Source organism: Bufo bufo, chromosome 1, assembly GCF_905171765.1.
Source record: "Bufo bufo chromosome 1, aBufBuf1.1, whole genome shotgun sequence".
In the NCBI taxonomy this organism is placed as follows: Eukaryota; Metazoa; Chordata; class Amphibia; order Anura; family Bufonidae; genus Bufo; species Bufo bufo.
The window spans coordinates 114,697,357-114,709,096 of record NC_053389.1 but is presented as its reverse complement, the minus strand read 5'-3'; the positions used below and the strand labels follow the sequence as shown (position 1 = coordinate 114,709,096).

Genomic DNA, 11,740 nt, shown 5'->3' with positions numbered 1-11,740 from the left:
CATTCATTTCTATGGGGCCTGCGTTGCGTTAAAAATGCAGTATATAGAACATGCTGCGATTTTCACGCAACGCACAAGTGATGCGTGAAAACCACCGCTCATCTGAACAGCCCCATTGAAGTGAATGGGTCCAGATTCAGTGCGGGTGCAATGCGTTCACCTCACGCATTGCACCCGACCGAAAAACTTGCCCCTGTGAAAGGGGCCTAAAGGGTTTGTCTAGGCCAGGGATCAGCAACCTTCGGCACTCCAGCTGTTCTGAAACTACATTTCCCAGCATGCTCCATTCATTTCTATGAGAGTTCTGAGAAGAGCAGAGCAAGTATGCATGCTGGGAGTTGTAGTTTCACAACATCTGGTGCCGGAGGTTGCTTACCCCTGGTCTAGGCTGTACTAAGTGGCCTTTCTTCAGGATAGGCCTTCACTAGCTAATTGGCAGGGGGGCACCACCCCGCACCCCTGCTGATCAGCTGTTTGGGTGCAGCTCCATTGCTGGAAGTTGGCGCCGAAATACACCACAAAACGGGCAGCCTTGTAGTGGACAGCGCTGTCACTGCCCACTAGGGTTGCCACCTTTCCCAACAAAAAATACCGGGCAAGTTGTGGGGGCGTGGCTTAACACAGGGTCTGAAGTCGCTGTCATACTGTGGCTCCCCAGGAATATTAAAGCCCCCATTAGCGCCCCCAGTAATAGTAATGCACCCAGTAATAGTAATGCCCCATTAGTGCCCCCTCAGTAATAGTAATGCCCCAGTAAGAGTAATGGCCCCATTAGTGCGCCCCAGAATGAATAATGCCCACTATTAGTGCCACCCATTAAGAATAATGCCCCCATTAGTGACCCCCCCAGTTAGAGTAATGTGGCCCTCATCCCCCTGGAACCGTCACTCGGGGCCAGCACACTGACTGTAGAGTGTTGTGTGAGAGTCCGGCAGCTTTCCTGGGCCCGGTAATAGAGACTGGGGGAGAGGGGAGGTGATAGGAAAGGAGCGCAGCAGAAGAGCCAGGGACGGGAGGAGCGCAGGCCCGCGGCTCGTCTCATTGTTATCCGGCCTGATCTGGGAGTGAGAGCGGCTCAGTCCCGGCGCGGCCGCCATGCTGTGGGGCGAGGGTTTGCTGCTCTCCTTCAGCAGCGTCTTCGTGCTCCTGCTCCTGACCACCAGCAGTCCCCAGCTCTCCGGCTTCCAATCCATCCTGACCGGCGGCTTCGTCCTCTTCAGGTTCGAGCCGGTCCCGGAGTGCCGGCCGCTCACAGCTCGCCACCGCTCACTCACCGCCAGCCGTCAGGACCGTGAGCGAGCAAGTCAGACAGTCTGCACTGCAGTTTAAAATGAATTCTGTGCCGAGTCTGAGAAAGGCTTGTACCCGGGCACAGGATTACAAACCCAGACTGTCCGGGTCATTCCCGTACGGGTGGCAACCCTACTGCCCACTGACCCCTGCCGATCAGTTAGTCATAGCCTAATGAAGGTGATAAGGAGGTGTCACCTAGGTCGCAACGCAACTGCGTTCCCTAATGTTTGGTGTGGTGTAGTAGCATGATATTATCATTGACCTTATGTCACTTGACTACATGTAACCCTAGTATTAATATTGAGGATAAAAAAAACAAAACACATATGACCAAGCCCCAGAAAAATGGCATGTCCGACCATAAATTGCAACCGTGGTCACATGACCAAAGCTGTCATTATGGCCTTGACGTTTCACTGTGTAGACCTAACCACAAGCAGTGATGAGGTGATATAGCAACCAATCAGAACACTGCTTACATTTCCCAATCTGCATCAGAAAAATAATACCTGTAATCTGATTGGTTGATGAGTGCAGTCACGCCTTCCTTTCCTCATGTTGCTCTTCCTCTGGTCACCACTAGGCGTCGGTAGAATCGTATTATTACTCTACCTAATCAGCCGGTCTATGTCTCACTCGCTGGCGCCCGGTTACGGCGTCGCTATGGGGGAGGGCTGAGGGAGAGCGGCCGGGCGGGATACGTGGTGAGTACCTGACAATATATGATACTATGGGGAATGTTCCAGTCCCTCCGCCACCACCGAGTCACCGCAGGGCTGCCATCCGCATCTGCGGGCGAGTTTAGGGGCTTTGTAATTAGGACAGTCCCCGGCACGGGGGGAAGGAGCAGGCCGCTGCCAGCTCATCCAAGCCCACAAGTCGGGGGACATTGCCCAAGTGATCCTGGCACTTTCTCTGCTTGGAAAGTCCCTTTATGGTGAGTGCCGTGAACTTTACCACGTGTTAACTCTTTCCTGCCCTCTCCGAGCTGACAGGCTGGCCCCATTGTCTGGGCATTCATTGTGTGCTGCTATGGAGGCTGTGCCCACCGACCTGTGTCACATCCATGGAGTAATGGCGCTGGAAAGAGGCATGCCTAAATCCAATGTGGTAAACCCTAAGTAATAGGACTATACTGGGGATTTCTCCAACAGCAAGCAGAGATGTTGAAAATGGTGAGGATTTGAGGAATACTAGAAAGTCACAGAAAAGTTCAGATAGTGTGCGCTGTATTTATGGTGCAGTGGCCTCTGTCTAAATGGTGGTCATGGCGTACGATGGGGTCGTAGCTTCTTATCCCTGTATTGTGCCAGGTCGGCAGTCACGCCCCCTGATGCCTAGAAGGGCAGGGTGGTGCGCGCAGGCGGTTTTTGCCCTGCACGTTTCTGGGTCAGGAGTGGGGCACATTTACTACATGCACATGACCGTAACTATTTTGCGGTCTGCAGATGCGTTCCATGTGCTTTCCTCACTTTTTATGGGCCCCATTGTAAAAACTGATGCGGACAATACACGGTTGACATCCGTATGTAGTCTGCCCCATAGAAATGAATTGGTCCGCAAAAAAATACAGTGGTGTGAATGTAGTCTAAGGCTCCGTGCGTTTTGTGGTCTGCAATCTGCGGATCTGCCGTGTGCATATCGCCACCCCCCCCCCCCCCCAAAATCTATAGAAATGTCTTCTCCGTATAGGACATCATGTTTTATCATTTTTCGAGGCTGGCCGATGCTTGCCACGCACGGTTTGCTGTCCATGTTTTTGCAGCCCCATTGAAATAAATTGTTCCGCATCCGATCCTCAAAAAATGCAGAAGAAAAATCTGTCTGTGTGCAGGAGGCCGTCCGATCGCTGATGGTTTTTATCGTTCGTTTGATTCCTTATGGTAAAATTAAAGGAGGTTTCCGGTGGTTTAGATCTTGATGAACTTTCTTCAGGCCAGTGATGTCACATCGGTCGTGGCCTTTCTGCAGCTCCGTGCCATTCACTTGGGCATTGCCAGGCACAACTATACAGCGTTCAGCGCTGTGCTTGGTATAGTGTGAGAGGCTGGGACGAGACCTGTGGCCCCTTCAAACTGCTGGTAGTCGGACACCCCCCACCAATTAGATATTGATGACCCTTCCTGAGGAGACGTACATAAGGAAGAGGATAAGTGCTCATGCACACGACCGTATGCCCTCCGAGATATACGGTCCGTGAGTGGGCCTAATTGTAGGTTATCATTATGTATATTTGGGAAAACCGCTAGAGGCTGTTACGCACGTAAATTAGCATTTTTCTTTTTTCCTGGTGTGAAGTCCATCGGGCTGTTCCGTCAGACAATGCAGCGGTTTGTGTCCGGACGATCCTCCGCATTGTCTGCCTGAATGCAGCCAGATCTCCGCCTGACCCCTTATACTGTATGGGGCAGGTAGGTATTCTGGCAGGCTGTTCTCTGCAGGTGTGAACTGGCCTAAGCCAATCCTAGAACAGCTGATGGGGATTTTATTCCACAGTGTCCTGCCACTATATTTTTCTTAGGCCTCCTGCACATGACAGTATTTTTTCATGGTCCGCAAAACGGGGTTCCGTTGGTCCATGATCCGTGACCGTTTTTTCGTCCGTGGGTCTTCCTTGATTTTTGGAGGATCCACGGACATGAAAAATGAAAAAAAAAATCTAAGTCAAGTTTGCCATTGAAATGATAGGAAAAAACGGACACTGATCACAGACACGGATCACGGACGCGGATGACAATCTTGTGTGCATCCGTGATTTTTCACGGACCCATTGACTTGAATGGGTCCGCGAACCGTTGACCGTGAAAAAAATAGGACGCGGATGCACACAACGGTCGTGTGCAGGAGGCCTTAGTGCCATCTTTACTTTTTTTTCACAGACCGCTCCATTGTGTTGTATCTAGGGTTGTTTTGATACCATAAAAAAGTATTGTGATACTCGATACAATTCAAAACCACGCAGATTTAAAAAAAAAATAAAACACAAACCTTTCGATTATTTAAACGTAAAATGTTTATTGAATTAAACAGAAAAACCTCACTTACTATTAATATGAGGCACATGGGGTCCCGTCCAAAAGCGTGTGCCCAGCCTGACTTTACAAATAAGTGACCCCCATCATGTTTAAAACATGGCAGTGGCAAGATTGGGGTTAATGAGTCACATTAACCCCAAATCTTGCTGGCTGCCTGATGCATGTTGTTTGCCTGCCTTTATTTTGAGGCAGGCTTAGGCTAGGGCTGCACTGCGACAGATTTTAAAGGGGTCCTGCAGTTTGTTTAAAGTTTACTGATGATCTATCCAGCATCTGATCGGCGGGGGTCCGACACCCGGGACCTCTGCCGATCAGCTGTTTGACTTTGAAAAGGCTCCGGCACTGGCGGTAGCGCCGCGGCCTTGTCACTGGGCCTGCGGTAAACAGTGAGATCACGACTAGTATCAACTGGCCAGGGCGCGGCTAAGCTCCATTCAAGCGAACAGAGCTTAGCCCCACCCGGGCCATTGGATACATGTCGTGATGTCACTGGGCCTGAGGTAAACAGTGAGAAGGCCGCGGCGCTGCTGGAGGGTCGCTGACATCTCAAACAGCTGATCGGTGGGGGTCCCGGGTGTCGGACCCCCGCCGATCAGATGCTGATGATTTATCCAGAGGATAGCTCATCAGTTTTAACAAACTGCAGAACCCCTTTAACTATTGAATGACAGCAGCAATCCAAATGAATGCGTTCAGTTGAATGCAATCTTATGGACTGCAGCTGTCATTCAATAGTTAAAATCAGTCGCGCTACAAAAAGTCGCAGTGTAGCCCTAGCCTAAGGGTAGGTCTACACGACGACAGTAAGTCGCACAACTACACTTCAACATTTGTCGCTAAACATTTTGTTGCACTAATGTCACGCGACAATTGTTTATAATAGCAGTCTACGGTGTCGCACTGCAACATGCCACGCTGTGACCGCGACGCGACATTCGCAGAAAAATCCATCTCGAATGGATTTTCTGGGACTGTCGCAGTCGCAGCGCGACACCATAGACTGCTATTATAAAAATTGTTGCGCGACAAATGTCGTCGTGTAGACCTAGCCTAATACACACTATGCAGTCACTGCCCCACACCCCAACTGTCACATATACACACTATAGCCCCCCCCCCCCCCCCCCCCAATGCACTGTCCCCCACCTTCCTCTTCCCGGGAAACCTAAGAGCCCAGGCAGAAGCACGTGTCTTTACTCTCCGGTATAAACTGCAGACAGGGCGGGCCTATCATCTGATTGGCTGACCTGACTCGCCTTCTCTTTTATTGGCTGAGCTGCTCGTCCTTCATTCCTGCTGCCCTGAATCACAAAACTACAGCGAGTGGCAGCGCCTGGGTAACCCTTTCCTTTCCAGATTAGAGCTGTCCCTGTTAACTCTTTCAGTGCAACACAGGAACTTCTAGTAACCTGTTTTGCACAGTTAAGCTACTAGAACTATCGGCCCGGCAGTGCTGCGCTGTCATTATCATACACTGTGCATAGTAATGGGTAATGACAGCCCTGCTGATGAGGGTCAGCAGCCTGCCATATGTATTACAGACTGTAGCACACAGCGCAGGTCAAGGCTGTCCTCATCATACACAGTGTATGGTAATGATAGCCCACATCCCTCCTCCTGCATTAATTACCCGCCCATTCATTGGGCTCAGCGGCGGCTGCGTCATAGGAGGGAGGGACCCTCCTTCTCCACTGTCTGGCCGGAGAGAACTTGCGCGGCACGTGCCATGTTCTCTTATAAGAGGAGATACTAGGCTGCGCAGTCTAGTATAGAAGAAATGATCACAGTACCGAATCGATGCTGGTGTAAAAGTCGATACCCGAAACAACCCTAGTTGTATCTGTTGAAAACCTCATACTCGCCATCTCCCTGCTGTAGCGGCTCCCTTCAGCAGTCTTCTGCCCCCCCATCCTGTAAACGGACAGTCACATGCGCCGCTGTAGTCAGTGATTGGCCTCAGTGGTGACGTGTCCCCAAGTGGCACATCACTGCTGGGTCACATGTCCCCACTGAGACCAATCATTGGCCGCAGTGACACACATGACTCCGTCTGTCCAGAAGTTACAGGACAAAGAGACCGCTCAAGTGAGCAGCAGGTGACTTTTTGAGTTTAAAAACGAAAAGTCCCGTATGTTGGACAACCCCTTTGAAGGAAGTGTCACCAATATGTTAACACATATTTTTTTTCTAATCTGTTTTTAGTTTTTCATTGCAGATTTCTTTATTCTATTTCCTGAACATGATTATGGGGCGGCCATCTCGCCTGAACTGTTTTTAGCAGTGTTTACAAACCATTAAGAAAATCTTTTTGGCAGCCCCATGGGCCATAGACACAATGGTCAGGAGGGGACCTCATTGATTTCTATGGGAGAGTTTTTCCAGGCATGCTCTTTGACCTGTGCAGAGGTCAGGAGGGAGCAGATAAGCTGTGATATCGCCTATTGTGAATGGTGATTCCTGTCTTATCTGTACACAGAGGTGATATCATTACAGGCAGGATGGGAATGACAGATAAGCAGATAATTGCAGCAAAGTGATCTGTACAGACCAAGAAGTGGCGTCTATTATTAATCTTGGTGGCCAGTGCAAAAACTGCAGGAATTAGTTTTTTGTTTAAATATCGATATTGACAAATTAAAAATATCAAAAATTCTTTAAAAATATGTTACATAAAAACGTCATTTAAAGGGAATCTGTCCCCAATTTTATGGGGTCCTAATGAAGCGCAACATAAGCTAGTGACAAGTCTCCTTTGTTTAATTGAACCAGCCATTTTGCCAAAATCTTCTATTCAATAGCTCCAGTGTTTAATGATGAGTCCCGAATATTCATGAGCTCCTGGCTCTTCCCGCCCACCTGCTGATGGTTCTTATGGAAAAAAAAACTGTCAATCAGCAGGTGGGCGGGAAGAACCAGGAGCTCATGAATATGGGGACTCATTGGCGTGCGCTGGAGCGGTTAGGATGTAAAAGTGAGGGCAGCAGAAACCTGGTAAGATTCCCTTAAGGCCGCTTTCACATAAGCGAGTTAAACGCATTGAACTTGCAGCATGTGACTGCGGGAGCACCCGTCCTGACCTCCCTAACACTGCTGGGTTCGCATAGCATTATATTGATTTATGATGCTACAGTATGTAACCATTAGGCCTCTTGCACACGACCGTATGTATTTTGTGGTCCGCAAAAAATACGGATGACATCCGTGTGCATTCCATATTTTGCGGAATGGAACGGCTGGCCCCTAATAGAACAGTTCTATCCCTGTCTGTAATGTGGGCAATAATAGAACGTGTTCTATTTTTAATTTTTTTTTTGCGGAACGGACATACGGAATGCACACGGAGTACCTTTGTGTTTTTTTGCAGACCCATTGAAATTAATGGTTCCGTATACGGTCCGCAAAAAAAAAACGGAACGGACACGGAATAAAAATAAGTTTGTGTGCAAGAGGCCTTACAGTTCTGGAATGTATTGTATAACACAGACAGCATTATGTCCGTGTTATACAATACATTCCAGACATCTAAGGGTTACATAGCATCATTAATCAATATAATGTGACCCTCGTCAGAGCTAGGGAGGTCAGGACGGGAGCTTCTGCAGACACATGCTGCGAGTTCAGTACGTTGAACTTTTTCGTGTGAAAGCGGCCTTAAAGAGTAATTACACTTTTTTTCACTTTTTGATATGTCATAGGGACATATCAGAAGTGTTGATCGGCAGGGGTCCCTGCTCTTAGACCCCCACCGATAGCTTGAAGGAGGGGTCAGAAGCGCTCGGCCGAGCGCAGATTCTCGTTGCTGCTGTACGCAAGACTGTAGACAAACTCAATAGAAAGTCTACAGTCTTGTGCTCAGCAGCGGGAAGCTACGCTCGGCTGAGCGCTTCTGACCCCTCCTTCAAGCGATCGGTGGGGGTCTAAGAGCAAGGACCCCTGCTGATCTATACTTCTATGTCCCTATGACATATCAAAAAGTGTAGTTACTCTTTTAAGCAATAGGTCATTTTCTGATGACACATTCCCTTTAAGTACTAAACTAGGCCGCGTTCTTAACGCATTCAGGACCCTGAGATTTTCCATTTTTGCGTTTTTTTCTTTTTTTACTCCCCGCCTTCTCATAGTCCTAACTTTTTTTATTTTCCATTCACATAACCTTAGGCTTCTTTCACACGGGCGTTGCGGGAAAAGGTGCGGGTGCGTTGCGGGAACATGCACAATTTTTCCGCGCAAGTGCATAACATTGTAATGCGTTTTGCACTTGCGTGAGAAAAATCGTGCATGTTTGGTACCCGAACTTCTTCACAGAAGTTCGGGCTTGGGATCGGTGTTCTGTAGATTGTATTGTTTTCCCTTATAACATGGTTATAAGGGAAAATAATAGCATTCTGAATACAGAATGCATAGTAAAATAGCGCTGGAGGGGTTAAAAATAAATAAATAATAATTTAACTCACCTTAATCCACTTGCTCGCGCAGCTGGCATCTCTTCTGTCTTCATCTTAGCTGTGTGCAGGAACAGGACCTGTGGTGACGTCACTCCGGTCATCACATGGTCCATCACCATGGTAAAAGATCATGTGATGACCGGAGTGACGTCACCACAGGTCCTTTTCCTGCAATCAGCAAAGAAGAAGACAGAAGAGAAGCCGGGCTGCGCGATCAAGTGGATTAAGGTGAGTTTTTACTATGCATTCTGTATTCAGAATGCTATTATTTTCCCTGATAACCATGTTATCAGGGAAAATAATAATGATTGTGTCTCCATCCTGATCGTCTCCTAGCAACCGTGCGTGAAAATTGCACCGCATCCGCACTTGCTTGCGGATGCTTGAGATTTTCACGCAACCCCATTCATTTCTATGGGGCCTGCGTTAGGTGAAAAACAACGAGGAGAATGCTGCGATTTTCACGCAACGCACAAGTGATGCGTGAAAATCACCGCTCGTGTGCACAGCCCCATAGAAATTAATGGGTCATGATTCAGTGCGGGTGCAATGTGTTCAACTCACGCATCGCATCCGCGCGGAATACTCGCCCGTGTGAAAGAGGCCTTATGAGGGCTTATTTTTTGCGGGACAAGTTGTACTTTCTAATGACACCATTTACGGTTGCATACCATGTAGTAGGAAGCGGGAAAAAAATTCCAAATGGGGTAGAAAATTGGGAAAAAACGCAATTCTGATAAAGGTTTTTATTTTTTTTACATTGTACACTATGCGGTAAAATTGACCTGTTGTCTTCATTCTCCAGGTCAGTACGGTTACAACGATACCACACTTGTATAATTTTTATAACCATATTCTGACCCCTATAACTTTTTTGTAGTTATGTGTACAGGGCTGTGTGAGGGCTTATTTTTTGCGAGACGATCTGTTCTTTTCAGTTATACCAATTTGAAGTCTGTGCGCCTTTTTGATCACTTTTTGTAAAAAAAATTATTGGGTAGTTGAAGTGACAAAAAATGGCAAATTGGCTGTTTTTATTTTGTTTCCCATTACACCATTTGCCGTATGCAAGTAATATTGTTATATTTTAATTGTATAGGCAATTTCGCACATGGCGATGCCCATGATGTTTATTTTTTTTAAAGTATTTTTATTTTAAGGAAAGGGGGCGATACGAACTGTTATATATTTTTTTAATATTTGTACCTTGGGTGACAATAACTGGCAATCATTAGATTGCCCATTGTGTTCATTGATGGCTATATAGCTATCATTGAACACTTCATTTGGAATTTAACAATACAATACTGCCACCTAGTGGCCTGTAGTGGTATATTCCTGAAATAGCCCAAAGCCTCATGCAGGCTTCGGTGCCTATTTCAGCGATGTAACAGGTTCCCCGATCTCAGCCGGGGAACTGTTACCGGAGCGAAAGCGTGCGACCTCCGTTTCCCGACTGATCAGATGCTGTGGTCACATTTGACCATGGCATCTGAAGGGTAAAATGTATGCAATCAACCTTATGGCTGATCGGATACATGGGCTGCGGGTCTCTGCTATTTTAAATAGCAGAAACCCGGCGTCTATGGCGCCCGCTGCACGTGCAAGCGGGCGCCTGTGTATTTTCTGATCTACATAGTCGCGCTCCCACACTGTATTGTAGTTTATATAGCCGGCTGGACTCATCAGAGGTAAATATAGACTTACCTACATGTTTGCTCTCAGATTAGGGTGTGGCTGACGTGACATTTGCTTTTGTTATGAAGGCTTTAGGTTTGTATATCAGGGATTTGCACATGGATGCACCTCTGGTTGCATTTGTGCCGTTTTCTCCAAATTGTCATCAACATAATAATAATTTATTTAATTTTTTTAAATTTTTTGTTATTGGACAGCCTATCTGCAGTGCCACAGCCAGCATGGAGCAGCCATGTGTAACGACCTGAAAGCAGAAGAGAAAGAAATCAACATGTACAGTCACTAGGGGTGCACCGAAATTCCAGCAGCCGAAAATATCGGCCGAAAATGCAACTAATCCACTATGTAACAATATCGGCCGAAAATATGGGGTGTGGGATTTGTCACCCACCATCTGCGGGCGGGCGCCGGGCGGGCGGTTTACTTTGTCACTGCATCTTTATTTTACCTTACAATCGTGACGCTCCAGTAACTAACAACTCTGCAGGCAGAGCGGAGGCCGGCGTAACGTCATTTACTCACGTGACGCGCCTGCTCCGCCTCCTTCATTCATAAAGTGGGCGGAGCAGGTGCGTCACGTGAGTAAGTGACGTTACGCCGCCCTCCGCTCTGCCTGCAGAGTTGTTACTGGAGCGTCACGATTGTAAGGTAAAATAAAGATGCAGTGAGTGATTAGTCTGCTGTGAGCAGCAGGGCCGGGGCTGTTAGGGGTAGGGGGATCGGTCTATGGCACTGCTATGGGGAGGGGGGATCTGTGCACTGTTATGGGGAAAGGGATCTGTGCACTGTTATGGGGAAAGGGATCTGTGCACTGTTATGGGGAAAGGGATCTGTGCACTGTTATGGGGAAAGGGATCTGTGCACTGTTATGGGGAAAGGGATCTGTGCACTGTTATGGGGAAAGGGATCTGTGCACTGTTATGGGGAAAGGGATCTGTGCACTGTTATGGGGAAAGGGATCTGTGCACTGTTATGGGGAAAGGGATCTGTGCACTGTTATGGGGAAAGGGATCTGTGCACTGTTATGGGGAAAGGGATCTGTGCACTGTTATGGGGAAAGGGATCTGTGCACTGTTATGGGGAAAGGGATCTGTGCACTGTTATGGGGAAAGGGATCTGTGCACTGTTATGGGGAAAGGGATCTGTGCACTGTTATGGGGAAAGGGATCTGTGCACTGTTATGGGGAAAGGGATCTGTGCACTGTTATGGGGAAAGGGATCTGTGCACTGTTATGGGGAAAGGGATCTGTGCACTGTTATGGGGAAAGG

At 47.8% G+C, this 11,740-nt stretch overlaps 1 protein-coding gene across 2 annotated transcripts in view; it reads left to right on the top strand.

Annotated features, from left to right (window-relative positions):
- Positions 1-1,877: 1,877 nt before the first annotated feature.
- The window catches only part of LOC120997890 (solute carrier family 35 member E2A-like), a 116,839-nt gene continuing 106,976 nt past the window's right edge, over positions 1,878-11,740 (top strand). The window contains exon 1 of one of the 2 annotated variants that reach the window (XM_040428247.1): positions 1,878-1,997. The gene's annotated coding sequence lies outside the window, so the exon portion shown is untranslated. The other variant, XM_040428253.1, reaches the window with a different exon arrangement.